This window comes from Triticum aestivum, chromosome 5B, assembly GCF_018294505.1.
Source record: "Triticum aestivum cultivar Chinese Spring chromosome 5B, IWGSC CS RefSeq v2.1, whole genome shotgun sequence".
In the NCBI taxonomy this organism is placed as follows: domain Eukaryota; kingdom Viridiplantae; phylum Streptophyta; class Magnoliopsida; order Poales; family Poaceae; genus Triticum; species Triticum aestivum.
In genome coordinates this window covers 623023199-623038623 of record NC_057807.1, presented here as the reverse complement: position 1 = coordinate 623038623, position 15425 = coordinate 623023199, and the positions used below count along the sequence as shown (strand labels likewise).

The window sequence follows — 15425 nt, the reverse complement described above, 5'->3', positions numbered from 1 at the left end:
ACTCTGACAACATCCTGCCACCACTTTCTTTAGTACCGCTTCGTGGCACAAACCGGTGCTAAAGGTTTGCCACGAACCGGTACTAAAGAGCTCCTCCCGCCTAGCCGTTGGAACCGGCACTAATGGACACATTAGTGTCGGTTCTGTTACAAACCGGGACTAATGTGTCTCACATTTGACCCTTTTTCTACTAGTGAAGGAACCAACAAATGTGTATATCCCAACTCCATTATATTGGACGTTTTTTTGGTTAATCTGATTTTCTATTTATTTGCATTGAATTTTGGTAAGGGCAACCCCTTTATTTATGTACCTTCTTTAACAGTTGAACAATATTTGCGGTATTATCTGAGTGTGCTTTATTAATGTATTTCAGGCAATCTATTATAGCATATTTGTTGATTATCATTTGCAACTTTCTTCTTGAGCAAGCTGAAACAAAAGTAAATATCCATCTCTCTCCCTTTTGGAAGCAAGTTGCAATAGAATGGATAAAATTAATGAGTTTAGCATCAATATCTTATTTTCACTACCAGTCAGGTCTAACTTCTTGAATGATAGTCATTATTGGATTCAGAGTTGTATCGACGTCTTCTATTCTTGAAGGTCTAAATCTATTTCCATTGTGTGAAGAAGAAAATGGTTGTTGACATGTTTAGTAGCCTAAGATCTTTCTCTTGCATGTGGTTCAGCTGCTATTTTGAAACACAACTGCTGAGGTGCTTATCTTTTAGTTGGAATTTTGTTAAACGGTCTGAAGCTATCATAATTGTACTATTGTAAAATGCATACAAATTGCTAGAGTTAATATATGTACGAGTGTTTTTAGCTTCATAACATTTGAGAAAATTCGTCGTTAACAGTTTGATCAACAATGTCCTAAATAATCCGGATAAAAGATAGATGGAATGAATACATGTGTAGTTAAATACAATATTATATGATATATAACATGCCAACCCATTTAATTTGCATCACTGGTTGCCTTGTGTTCGCCTCTATTTGATGTGACTTCTCTATTTTGCTGCAGGTGCTGCTCCATCTATCGGTTGCAGCTACAGCATGAGCCCCTCTTTAGATAGATGGATGGAATTATGTAAGCATTTTATACTGATGCTTGTCCGGATTTTCAGATCATAACAAGAGTTTGTGAAGTGTCAAAACCTATTATATGCCTTCTCTTTGGTTGTCACATAAAGCTAAGTTGGTTCCCCTGTTTAGAATTTAGATAGAAGTCAGTGTTGAAACATTTTCTATTTATTCCTTTCATATAGTATGTTTAAGACTGTTTGTATTAGTGATGTTTGATCTAGCTTATTAGTAAAACACGCTCACATTTATTTGTACTTCCTTGGTTAGCTGCCGCATTTCTTTGGCTGGTTTGGTTCAAGACAAGGTGGTTCGCTCACTTTCTTTTCCTTTCACATGTCCTTTTGGTTGTCGTTACTGTCATTGTATTGACTAGATGATCCTTTACATTATTGGGATGGAAAGTCTGTTCAATTTGGTGTTGCCTGTAAATCATTTTACATACTATCTACTCTTCATAATTCAAGTGCAAATATTGTTGCATAATTTACTATAACAAAAGAGGCTTTATATGTTAATGAGTCATCGGTTTTCTCTTGCAGATACTACGAAGTCTTTCTGTGAGGAAGCTTTTGTCAGAATGTTTCTTTTACAAGTGAGATTATCATGTTTTAATAGATCACCTCCAATGATTTTATTTGTCCATGACAACTCCCACGTTTGGCAGCAAGCTATTCATCTAGCCAATATTTTTTTTGTCTCTGTCCAACGATATAAATTTTAAATAATTGAAGCTAGCATTGTAATGCTTCAGGTTTTTTCTTTCGCTGACTTAACTTTTAAACTGCTCACCGCTTAGTGCTCATTCATACTCTATTACAATTAAAGGTAATTTACAAGAAATTGTAAAACTTCTTTTTGCGTCAGTAAATATATGATAAGAAAATTTGTGGTCAGCCTAGGTTTTATCAAGATATTTGTTATTTAAAAGATTGCTCTGTATTTATTTCCTACCAGGAATTCCATTCCATTTCATGCCCATTGAACTTGGCTATTAACCACCAGAAGCCACTTTTGCTCCCTGTGTAAGTTGACCATTGTAGTGCAGTGTTTGATATGTTGCCAATAGCTTTTCCGTGAGCACTTTCTCGCCACTTAGTTATTCCTTGAATCAAGTGGATAGCTATTTTGGCTATTGCAGGTTTTGTTATCCTTGTGATTCTATACTTACTCTGTTCCGGAATATAAAGGCCCATAAGTTATGTCCCAAATCAAACTTCTGTTGCTTTAACCAAGTTTATGCATAGAAATTTAACAGACACCGACAATATAGTCCTTCACATTACAAGATATGAGAGCGTCTCTTTGTTTCAGCAAGTCGTGGCAATAATGTTCTCAAGTTTGTAAACATATGAGATAAAGAGCACATCTCTTTGTATTTTGCCATGGCCACCTTTATTGTTACATGGTGTTTTTCATGAAATATTGGGTATATTATCTACAGATGCAAATTTGAAGTTAAATTTATCAGGCCTTGTCATATATATGTGTGTTACAAGAATGATTGTTCGGGAATTGAGTTCAACCAAATTGTTTCATTCACAATAGCAATGGTGCATTGCACGACGAGTGTTCAACGTGCACCAGTACCCTGTTTTCTATTTTGATAGTTGTGATGACACTTCTGGTTTGGTGCTTCTTTTTGTGTCTGTAGGAAAACAAAGTTGCACTGATTTGACAAGGACGGGGGCAGTGGAAGGAGCGTGGCATGGGTACAGTCAGGCTTCTCAAACGGACAACCAAGGTCCGCCTTGTCATGCGACATGCCAAGAGCCTCAGGATCTGCGGCAAGCACCTTGGTACTTCTTTACTTGTCCTTTTTTGGGGGATATGTTCCCTCTCTATCAATCTCTTTCTAAAATTTTCTCATCTTTGTTTCTGTGCCTGCAATGTGGTCGGTGAAATACGGTCATTGAATAGAGTTTGCAGCTCATACTACATAGGAGGACATAGCATGAAGAGGGCGATGACCCTTGGGCGCTTTCCACGGGATTAAGGGCTTGGACGTCGTCGTCGTCCATGCCCATCCGCGCTGGGCACCTTAGTGAACCCCGTCGGCTCCGTCGATCTACTAGACCTAGGTTCCATGGCGGCGCAGATGAAGGCCTTTTTCGACTCCAGGCCGGCCGCAGCCACAGCATCGACGACAACCAGATCAAACCCGACTCCTCCGACATATGGATCGACCGTTGCTCCCTTGCTGACTACCACAATGGGCTGATCGGCATCACACGCCAAAGCACCCACGTCACCATCTCTAGGCCGTTCCCTTTTCTTCTCTCTGTCCTTGCTGCCACGGCGACTGGGTCATCAGGCTCGAACAGTCTTTCAACATATGAGTGATTGAGTGATACATGAAGCTGGCTCAGATTTTGTTTTCGATCTGATTGTGTGAGCTGAACATGTGGTTATCTTACATCTTGGTATGTTCATAGGATATGTTCGTTGATGTTTACCTTTTTCTGAATATCTTGATTATAAAACATGTTTGATGCAATTTCGGAGCTGAATGGTTGTTCAGTCTGATTTATTCGTACAGTCCATGGTACCGCATCTGCAAGCTACATCTTGTGCAAATTTGGTGTGTGTGTGTGTGTGTATGTGTGTGTGTGTGTTTGTGTGTATGTGTCTCTCTCTGTGTGTGTGTATACAGACTAATGTTCTTACTAATATGATCTGATACCCTATGTGTGCTAACTAGGCCTTGTACTGGAATTTCAATATTATTTCATTTGTAATGTTGGTAAATGCTCTTGTTGGCTTGGTTGTATAATTGGATAAGAACTATAGTAGGATCTACACTTGATTTTCGTGTGTTGCTAAATATCTAACTTGGTCATGCACTCACGATCGCTGCCTTCTTCCCCCAGGCTGGCAGTCACCTGCAGGCTAATGTGACGAGGTGATGAGATACACGAGGGGTGGGAGAAGGACTGCAGGAGGACATGCCCTGTTTTAGATCCACCCGATCATTCCAAGTTTTTGCAAGGTCCGCTTCTCATGAAAAAAATTCTTTCGATGAGCAGCCTAGCCAAATAATTACAATTAGTCCTTTTAGTTGGATTTAGTATTAGCTAAATTATTTTCTTCCCGTGACACTGAACAAACTGAGTATAATTTTATTTTGCTTTAGATTAGTATTGTAGAGTAGGAAGACTTGCAAAAAATTGTATAATATTTTTGAATTCTTCTCAAACTGAAAGGATCACATACTGAAGCAAATAATTTATGTATTGTTATGTAGGAGTTTGGATTACCCTGAAGACTTCTTTTAGGATCTTGAATTACTCTGAGCAATTCGCACAAGAGTTGAGAGTATAGTCTGAACACTAGCCATAGTGTGCCACGACGACCACTTGCATACAGGAGCCTCGCGGCGCGGTCATCTTTCCTTTCTCCTCCTCCAGCCCCCTTCCTTTAGCTCTCATTGTAGCTTTTATGTGCAAGAGATTTGATCATGGGCATAAGCAAACAGTTTCACATGTCATTGGTGCACGCGCATGAAAAATGAACTTGGAAGGATTTCTTTTCTAAGGTGATTTTTCTTCATTATTGTATGCACGAGCATCATTCCTAAATATACTTTATCATTTGTACCCTCTTTTTGGTCCATGACGACCGTGATGTTCCTAATGAAACACAGGTCTGGAATTTATAATTTCCTGGATTAGTAGCCATTAGCGTATTCCTCATTTTTGTTTCCCTGGTCTCCCCTTTGCAATGCTCAAGATTGCCTGCTAGGTTTTCACTCACTATGAGAAGCTACTCAGACACACATGCATGACGCATGATAGATGCATTCCTTATATTTCTTTTCGATATGATAGCTTTGAGCCTTTGACTTCCGTCTTTTTCATATATCTTTCCTTCTACAGTGTGAGTCTGGTTTCATGGAAATGTGCACTCCACAAGTGTGATTCGGAGGAGACTGGATCGAGCTCACGAGAGGGTCAGTATTAATTGTTCAGGTTGGCTTCACTGTTTTTTCCGCTCGACTTGTATGTTGCTTTTTATCTGTATATAATGAACCTAGAATATAGTTATGTATTTTGTAATACTTAATTCTTCAAAGTGATAACCAGTACTATGAATCTTGACGCATACTCCCTCTGTCCGAAAAAGCTTGTTCCTCAAATGGATGTATCTAGCACCAAGTTAGTGCTAGATATATCCATTTGAGGGAGATGCTTGGGACAAGCTTTTTCGGACGGAGGGAGTACTATATTTATTTGGTGGTATACTTTAGCCTAGATTATGGGATTTTTGTTCAGGTATAGTTTCAACAAGTGAATCTAGAGTTGTTTGTGTTGCAGCAGATACTTCTATTTTTCTATTAACTAAAATTATTGCCCCTTTGTGATCATGCGAAATATTTATCACTAGAGCTTTAGTACAACCCTTCTTTTTATTTATACTTGGCAAGAAAAAGTTATTTTAATTATCCTAAAGTTGCCTCCCAGATGATTATTCAGTGCATGTTGCAACAACCAGCCGCTCTAATGTGCATAGCTAAGATTGAGGCGCACAAGACCGCCTCAAGAGGCGCGCCACGGGCGCGCCCCAACTACTAGTCTCCACCAAGGATAGATCACAGATCCACCACCAAGATCGATACTCTTGCAGAACAAAACGATCGAATAGACCTTCAAAGAAGTATCCTAATCAAAAGGCTAGATGCGGAAACATGGATCTATGTAAATACAACAAAATATAAGCATGAATTGGACATAGAAGTAAGTTCACCTGGCTTAAAACTACACAAATACAAACAGCGACACCACTATTTATAAATCAAGTCATAGAAGCACCGTCACTCGGATTCAAACCAAACTAAAGGGCGCACGTGAACAAGGTAGAAACACCAGCCTGTGGCTGGTAGGAACTGTGCTAGAGGACGAGGACGAAGCCCCTGGTTGAGCGTCACAAAGATCATCGGCAAAACGATCCACCGACCGGCTGGCTACACGTACGCACACCAGGCATGCGAGACCGTAAGATCCAGAATCAAGAGTTGAGAACTCACCGGAAAGATTTGGAGAAATTGCATGGCATCAAAGGACTACACGAGGACGCGATCGGCAAAGCAAACCAGAAACCAGGTCCTTAGGGAAACATCCAAATCCCTCCCCCAAAAACTAAAACTGCACGACGAAGCAACCAAGCCGAGACAAAAGACGTCGAGCAAAGCACGCGCCACATGCACGCGGTGATATGTATGTCTTACCGGGGCAGGCAGGCGAGGAAGGAGCCGACTGGCTAGTCCCTCCGGCCACCGGTGAAGAGAGAGGAAAATGTGCGTGTCATGAGGGGAGGAGGTCCCTCCTCGTATCGTCAGCTAGCTAGCCTCGTAGGTTCGGAAGGGAGCGACGAGCGTGAGAGAGAAGTGATGATTGGAATGGAGGCGAGGCGGGGCTTGTGAACTGCTGAAGGATTATCTTTCCATGCACCACAACATATCTTTCAACAAGTGTTGCATTTGTCGAAATGAATGCAGGATGCCCTCTCTCAAATTCTGCTACCCTCTTGATAACATCAGCAAAGGAAAGTTTGAAGCGCGAGTTTGTTCTTTTAAAATGGCGATGACACAGGCAACCGGTCTTCTTGTTTGAAGGATAGTGTCACACCATGGCGCATACTGCTTTGTTGTCTGGCGTAACTTGTACCTTGCATAATTAAATGTAAGTTAGAGGGAGGTTTTATAAGGAATTGCAAGATTTCATCCATAAATAAAATGGAAATTTCAAGATATGATAAGATCCAAAATGCATGGCAAGGAATTGTAGCAGGTGTTTCATATAGATAATGGATTTGAGCTGCATGGGTACTTACCAACCTATGTCGGTTCGAATAGATATGCAGATCATCGAGCCACTAAATTCTACAACCCATTCCATGATTGGACTTAGATAAATTGGAATCCCTTAATCTTCCTGGCCAGATGTACTTGAGGAAGAAGATAACTCTGCTGGCTCAGCTATTGAACAGAAAGTCCCATCATCGTCTCTCATACAACCAGACCCAAAGATCGCTATATCATTGTCAGCATGTAGTTTCATAGGGATGAGCTCCAAAGCATGAATCTAGAGTCTGAATTATAGAGAACCCACTTGTTGAGTATTCTTACTGGCATGCCATCTTCATTGTCAAACATGTACTCATCCATTTCAAAATCGCATGGTGTATATTATGCGGGCAGTGGGTATTCATTGGCAATCCGAGCTTCACTGATCTTGATGTAGGCATTTTTAGTTTTCTGTGAACTTCCACTCTTGGCTCTCTTCTTCTCCATTTTCCACTCTTCCTCTTCTTGCAGCGTACTTGCAAGTTTCTCTTCAACCTCATTGTCGGTCACCTGCACCTCCTTGCACCGACCATCCTTGATCGCCAGAGTTCCATGTGAGGTCAAAGCTACCGGCTTGCTGAATCCCACCGTAAATTTACACTCATTTCTTAGTGCAACAAGAGCAGGCAGCATGGACACATCATCTCATCATCATTGTTTGATGTATGATCTAGTGCAGCAAGCTGGTTATGAATGAAATCACCCATGGAGATCACAAAGCCCATCCTTACCATTCCATTGAAGCTTCTGCTTGAATTAAATGAAACGAACGATGTTAGTGAGCAGCTCTTCTAGACACAGCAAGGGATTTTTTCCGACCGATCTAGCTAGCTTCCTGTAAACTACAACACATACACGAGCCTTTAGGCTGAATTGGTCAAAATAAGACCCATAGCTTGTTGTGGGCTTCACACATTTACAGTCAGCTACCTCTGTTGGGAGCCAAATTACCGAAGTGCCTTCTTTGTACCTAGAAATTGCCCAACCCTTAATCTGCCCAAACCTCACACTTTGTATTACATTTTTGCTATGCTTTTCCATCTCATCATCAAAGGACATGACAAGAGCTGTCATGGAGACACCATCACTCTGGGACATATCAAACGGTTGCACATTACCATCTCTACCATGTAGGATGAAATCGAGGAGTTTCTTCCGGCATATCTTGTCTTCAGTTCATGTTCTTGTCAACCTAATAGCCTCTATTTCTTCCTTAGTCTGAATTTCCTTGATTTTCACAAATGAAGCTTTTTCGGATAAGTCAATTGCCTTCTCTTTGAAATTCAGGAAAACAACAGCTGTCTTTGATCTCTTGTTGGCAATTTCCGCATGATCAATGTTTGTGGTAGCATTTCTCTCCTCAATGAACGCATCATCCCTCTTATGAGGCTTTGTTTGTTGACGTATAAATGCATATGTACGCGGGTGTAGAAAAATTTCAGATCTGGTCATTCTTGCCTCAACCTCGGCAAGCCCAGGTTTTATCCCCTCCCCGCGCATCTATCCTATTCTGGAGATGGCAGAGACAGAGCACATGGACATCGTCGAAGTGATAATGACCGCGGCTGTGCTGGCGGAGGCGTGGATGCCTGGCTTCGGGCCTCACATGGGGTGCACGTTCGACTCTGAGAAATTCTCCAACTTGATGTTGCAGATAGAGGTCCTTGCCAGAGGAGGATCTGTCCCTGACTCGGTGAGCAACAACGACGAGAAAGCCGATAAAGGACATACAATTGACTCTTCCTCAACAATGGCAGGCAAGCCAGTTTTAACCCTAAAGATCATTCTTATGAACTCACTTATTCTCGCTGGAAGAAGTCCTTTCTTTCTAAAGCTTTTCACTAATGGCATGAAAGAATCCGGTGAGACGCATCCAAGAATTAGGATTGCTGATTCAGAGGAAAATGCCCTTATGGAGCTTCTAAGATTCATGTATAGTGCAAAGTTGACAACAATTGAGCCCACTCCTCTGCTCAACATCTTGATGACTGCTGATAAATTTGAGGTTCTTGCTTGCATGAGGCACTGTAGTCAGTTGCTCACAAGCCTTCCTACGACCACATAATTTGCATTTCTATACCTAGACCATCCATGATCCTCTTTAATGGTTGCTGAAGTTTAGAGTGTGGTACATGTAGCCAAGGAATTCCTCGCTGACAAATACAAGGATTTTCGTAAGTTCGAAGCTGACGTGATGAACATCGCACTTGTTGGGATCGAGTCCATCTTTTCGAGTACTGACTCGATGTTACTATCTGAAGATGATGCATATTACTTCTTTCTCAACTGGGCCAGTGTGCGATACCCAAAATTTGAGGAAAGACGGAAGATCTAGAGTTGCCGTTTACTTCTGCTGGTACGCTTCAGTCATATGACAGGTTTGTCACTTTAGAATGTCCTAGCATGCACTGATGATGATATAGACCATGAGCGAGTACCTCAATGTATTGCTGAAATACTTCTACACAAAGTTTACCCAACACAGATGGAATGTACTCATGCAGCAGAAGTAGTAACCCATCACAATTTTCCGAGGAAACTTACGAGTTGAGGACCATGAAAGTTGTTGCGTTCGATCGACCCTGCCCACATGTTACAGTTTACATTGCACCGGAACCAAGAGGTCTTGAGTTTACGATCTGGCTGGCACAATTTAAAAATAAAAACTGCAGCCCACTTTCGGTCCACATTTAGGCCTGAGGCAGCCACACGTGTGGGTGAGTGTTTGATGTATAAATGCATAACCCGTATTTCCCATCAAGTTGAGCTTTTGGGTGAACTGGCTTTTGCGTGCAGTTCTATATTGCTTGGCACCTCTTTGTTCCTGAAACCAAAAAAATGTTGGCTACACTTTATGATAATAGGAATGTTAGACACATTTTTTGGGAAAAAAATGTTGGATGCATTGAAAGAACTGAATGCAATGCAAGTATGTATGCATCAGATGAAACCCATACATAAAAGATATTTCTGATGTTTAATTACTCATTCTTTAATCCAGCCAATCTAATTATGCTCGATTATTTGAATGCATGAGATGGCAAATATACCAATAAATAACAATGGTGTCTCGATCCACATCCTCATATACTACACTGTACATCAAACCAATAAAAATAATAAGTTAATGTCTAAACATTGAGAACAAAAATAGCAAGGTAAACATACGTACCTACAGTACCCGCAGAATGTGCAGAGTTTGGCTTAATTCCCCTATAAAATTTGGAATCAAGTAGATATGTCAATTAGGAGATCAGATAAATGTAGCAATCTAATTGCGAAATCAAGAGTCTATGGTTACACCACAAAGCAGCAATTTGTTAACACATTTTCAAACAAGAACAAATCATGGGTGAAGCGGCCAACCATGGAGGCGAGACCGCAAGATCCTTGACCAAAACACACCGAAAGCACAGTTAAAAGCACATACAACACATGATTCCAGCCAGCTGCCCGATCGACTATCATTCATCCAAGGTTACGATGCCCAAGGAAAGATCCGGGAGCACACACACGCTTCGACCAACTGGCTAGACCCAAACCATCTAGGCAAGACCACAAAGGTCAATGATCAAATGTTCAGAACCCGCCAAAAAATTGGAGAAATCGCATGGCGTCAAAGGAGTACACGCCGACACAATCCGCAAAGCAAACGGAAAAAAGCAGAAACCAGATCCAATCCTCGGCGAAACGTCCAAATCCCTGCCCAAAAACCAAAACAACACGGTGCAGCAACCAAATCGAGACAAAAGACGGAGAGCAAGCATGCGCCGCACAGGCGCCACACACTCATTGTAAATCGTACCGGGGCAGGCTAGGAAGGAGCCGATCGGCTGGTCCCTTCGGCCTCCGGCGGCGAGAGAAGAAAGTGTCTGCGTGAGCGGGGGAGAAGGGAGGGTGCATCTCGTCATCTAGTTAGCCTCGCAGGTTTGGAACGAAGCGACGAGCGAGAGGAGATGAGACGCATATGGGGGAGAGGATTACAATGGAGGCGGGCCATGGGTATAAATAGAGGCGGGCGCGGTCTAACGAGAGAGAGACGTGGAAAGATATCCGTCCGTCCGTCCGAGGGTATAGGGCGCGGGTTTGGATGGGGTGAGTCCATTGGGAAGGAGGGCGATGTCGTCCATGAAGGGCATGGGCTCGCGCTCGGGATTGACCTCGCGGAGGAGTAACTCCTTTCCCGTTTTGTTGTGACGCTGCAGGTTTCTTTCCATTCTTATTGGCGACCAGCCTCCCTCCCCGTTCAAATGTGCCAGCTGCCCGTCGCTCGAACACAAAAAGGTGTGCCACTTGGTTCACATTTATATTAGGAAAAGTATACATGGTATACTTGGAAAACAATTATGGCAATATGAAATTGATTGTTTCGTTCACCCAGTGCATGAAATGGCCCTTTAGCGTTGTTGAGCCAGGCACCCCTCGCGGCATGATCAGATGTCACCTCAAGAACTCCACCTGAGACCAAAGCTACCGACTTGCTGAATCTCACTAGATTTACACTCATTTCTTATGGCCACAAGAACGGGCAGCATGGAAAACATTTCGTCATCGTTGTTTGCTGTATGATCCAGTGTAGTGAGCTGGTTATGAATGAACTCACCGATGGAGATCAAAAGTCCTTGCTCACTGTTCCGTTCCATTGAAGCTTCTGCTTGAATTCATGGAACGGACAATGCTCGCGACTAATCTTTCATGCTCAGCAAAAGATTTCCGCTGACCAATCTAGCCAGTTTCCTGTAAACTTCAACACATGCATGAGCTTTCTGGCTGAAAAGGTCAAAATGAGACCTATAATTTCTTGTGGGATTCACACATTCGTAGTCAGCTAGTTTAGTTGAGAGCCAAATTATTGTAGTGCCTTCTTTATAGCCACAAATTGACTAGCCCATGACGCGCCCAAATCTCACAAAGTGTATGCCTGTTTTTCTGTCCTTTTCCACATCATCATCTAAGGGCATGATTAAGGCTGTCTTGGAGACACCATCACTTTGAGACATTTCAAACGGCTGTAGATTACCATCTTTACCATGCAGGATGAAATGGAGGAGTTTCTTGCGGCATTTCTTATCTTCAGGTCATGTTCTTGTCAACCAAACAACCTCTATTTCCTCCTTAGTTCGGATTTCCTTGGTTGTGACAAGTGGATCTTCTTCCGATAAGTCAAACGCGTTCTCTTTGAAATTCGAACGGGCAACTGCTCTCTTTGATCTCTTGTTGGCAATGTCCCCATGAGTAATGTTGGTGGTAACATTGCTCTCCTCAACGATCTCATCATCCCTCTTATGAAAGAGGTTTTGCTTGGTGCCTCTTTGTTCCTGAAAACCAGAAAAATGTTGGACACATTTTTTGATAAAAAATGCCGGACACATTTTTTGCAACAAGAAATGTTGGACACATTGAAAGAAGTGAATGTAATGCAAATCTGTATGCACCAGAGAATCCCATACATAAAAATATTAACACGGTTGATGTTTAACTATTCATTCTTTGATCCACCCATTCTAATTATGCTCGCTTACTACACATAGTGGCCTTGTAAAATATAATGCTGAATGATTAGTTAAATGCATGAGATGGCAGACTTAGCAATATATAACAATGATGTCACAATCAATAGCCTCGTATACTACACCACACAATAAAAGGCTAGGGCTCCTTTGCCTCTCGCCAGTGCCGCTCTCGGTATGCCTCGTCTTCGGTGGCCTTAGGGCCATGGGAGCGGAGTGGATCCCGAACCTTGCCGGTGGGAGGGCTCCGTTTTTTGACATTTCTTTGAGTTTTGTTAGGGCTTGTGTCCTGCTCAGGAAGGCGAGATGGCGGCGGCTCCCTGAAGATGGAATAAGCTTCTCCCCGCCTAGGCCCCGTTCCGGTGGTACTTCTAGGATCACTGGTGGGCGTGTGGAGGTGTGTCTTTGGCAGATCTGTATTTGGTGGATTTGCTCGGATCTGGTCGTCATTTGTTTATGTTCTTGTGTCTTCAGGTTGGATTCTTCTGATCAACGCTACTCTTGAACAGCGGTCGTTGCTGTTCTGTTGCGTTGGTCCTATGAGGCTGTAGCACGACGACTTTCTGACTGTCTACTACAAAAAGTTTTGCTCGGCTCCGGCGAGAGATGGGCGATGACAGCGGCGCGTCTTCGGCTCGCTTCAGTTCTTGTACTCGTCGGTAGGTGATCTATGGATCTGGATGTAATTTTTATTATTTCTTTGTGTTTGTTGTACTACAATAATTGAAGATGAATAGGTCGGAAGTTTTTCCGGAAAAAAAAATACGACACCGCACATCAAACTTATAAAAATAATAACATTATGACTGTGTAATTTTATAACACGGAAAATGCTATGGTACATAAACTAAAGCATTTCCATGAATAAGTTATTAATATCTAAAATTTAGGAACAAAAATAGCAAGGAAAACATACATACGTGCAGTACCAGCAGAATGTGGAGTGTTTGGCATAATTCCCCTGTACAGTTTAGAATCAAGTAGATATGTTAATTAGAAGTAAAGATAGATGTAGCAATCAAATTGCAGAATCAAGAGTTTGGCAGTTACACCGCAAAACAACACTTGTTAACGCATTTTCATACATGTACCTAGTTCCAATGGCGGAGTGGTGGGGGGTGGGCAAAAAGCTTACCTCGCCGGTGCAACCTACAAATCTCTACCAAGGATAGATAAAAAATTCACCACCACAGAAACCAAGAGTCCTGCACAACAGAACCATAAATTAGACCATACATCTAGAAATGTCATCATATACACATCGAGGGCAGAAGCTTCACCTAGATTCAAACCAAAGGTGTGACGAGACACCACCATGCATAAATCAAACATAAAATCACAATAAGCCGGATTCAAACCAAAACGAGTGACGAAATGCCAAGTAAGAAAAATCATATCGCACGACAATTGCTTATGGCGGATGGTGTGTACAAAATGAAAATGCGAGTAGAGACACTCAAACTCATGCGGGTGGCAGGTGTCAACACCTGCGGACCACCAGAATAAGCCAAGTACACAAAGCGATCACCATATGTCGCCAATCGCGGTCACAGTTCCATGTCTTCTACACGTTCTATGTCGCGCAGAATGTACCAGCAAATTGGGCTTTGTGGAGGCCTTGAAACAACACCAGCTGTCATGGGAAGGCAGGGTGTAGACCTCCCGGTTCCGATATCGAAGACCATGCCTTTGACCTCTAAACCGGCTGATCCAGTACATACAGTTACCCTTCAGTCTGGGGATACCTTGGGCATAAATTGACACAGTGTTGTTCCTCCCGACAAGGCATGGCCCCTGGCTCGAACACAAGGCAATGCACTTGAGATCCTCGACCCCATCACCGACGCAACCGACGAGGTCTTCTTGGAGATTCTCCCAGCGCCGCATGGCGGCGGCGGCCGTGGGTGGATCTGTTCTGGAAACGGTGGCCCTGGGGCTCGAGCAGGGATGGGGACGATCCTAACGCTGCTGGGGGAATTTCCTCATCGGAACAAGCCATCCTGAGTAAGCAATGTCCTCACTCGTAGCGCGGTCCACCTCTCCGAATTGGTTGGGCTAAAAATACTGCAGCCCCTGACCGCTGTCAACTCCCTAAAAAAAACCTTCACTACAGTCAATGAGCAATGGTGGACTAAAGCAAAATAAAATAAGATTCGACTTAATGCTGCATATTTCAATAAGCGATATGCCTAGCTTTCACACAACATCAAATAGAGAAATGAAACACAAGAGCGTATAAGTTTATGAATCTACCATTTTTTAGCTTTGCACTCCCTTCCATCCTGTCCACTTGATTGCTCTGCGCAAATCTAGTTCTAATATCAGGATTCCCTCTCTAGATGCTAGTTGATCTCCTTCATGAACAGAGCCTTGACATAACGCCGACACCACACAACAAGTTCCTCGCAGGATCGACGAAGGATATTGCTGGGATGGCACAACAGTCTGCAGAGAGTTAAAGACAACATCTTTTCGCACCTTCTAAAGGTTCTAGAGGATCGGGGTGATCTCCACCTGCCATATTCGGCTTGGCAGGACCGCGGGAGGCTTTAGGTCCTAGATCGAGAAACGCTCAGCTAGAATTGAGACGTTCAAGAGGGACCAGACCATGGTGGAAATGCTACAGACCGACCATGGTAGAATTGAGACGTATGAGAGGGACTAGACCACTGGAATCTTCACAGTGAAATCCATGTATCTGGATATTATTAATTCAGTTCTGTCCCAAGATCTTTACATATCTGGAAAGTCAAGGTGCCTTTAATAATCAAAATTTTCATGTGGTTTGTCCATAAGGAAGTGATCCCGACTAAGGACAATTTGGCAAAACGCAATTGGGAAGGTTCAAGGAGATGTAGTTTGTGCGACCGTGACGAATCTATCAAACACCTCTTTCTCGAGTGTCGGTCGCAAAATTTTTATGGCGGTCAATACATAAGCGTTTGATATTGCTCCTCTAAATAGCATTCATATGTTATTTGGAA

The 15425-nt window shown here is 42.6% G+C and overlaps 1 long non-coding RNA gene and 2 pseudogenes across 1 annotated transcript; 2 read left to right on the top strand and 1 right to left on the bottom strand.

Annotated features, from left to right (window-relative positions):
- The window catches only part of LOC123115119 (DNA (cytosine-5)-methyltransferase 1A-like), a 29325-nt pseudogene extending 17022 nt beyond the window's left edge, over positions 1 to 12303 (bottom strand).
- LOC123113713 (uncharacterized) lies at positions 408 to 3108 on the top strand. Its single transcript, XR_006456162.1, has 5 exons — positions 408 to 443; positions 1031 to 1096; positions 1632 to 1684; positions 2744 to 2888; positions 3010 to 3108. It is a non-coding gene; the product is annotated as an uncharacterized lncRNA (long non-coding RNA).
- Positions 7565 to 11817, top strand: LOC123113708 (BTB/POZ domain-containing protein POB1-like; annotated as a pseudogene).
- Positions 12304 to 15425: the final 3122 nt, after the last annotated feature.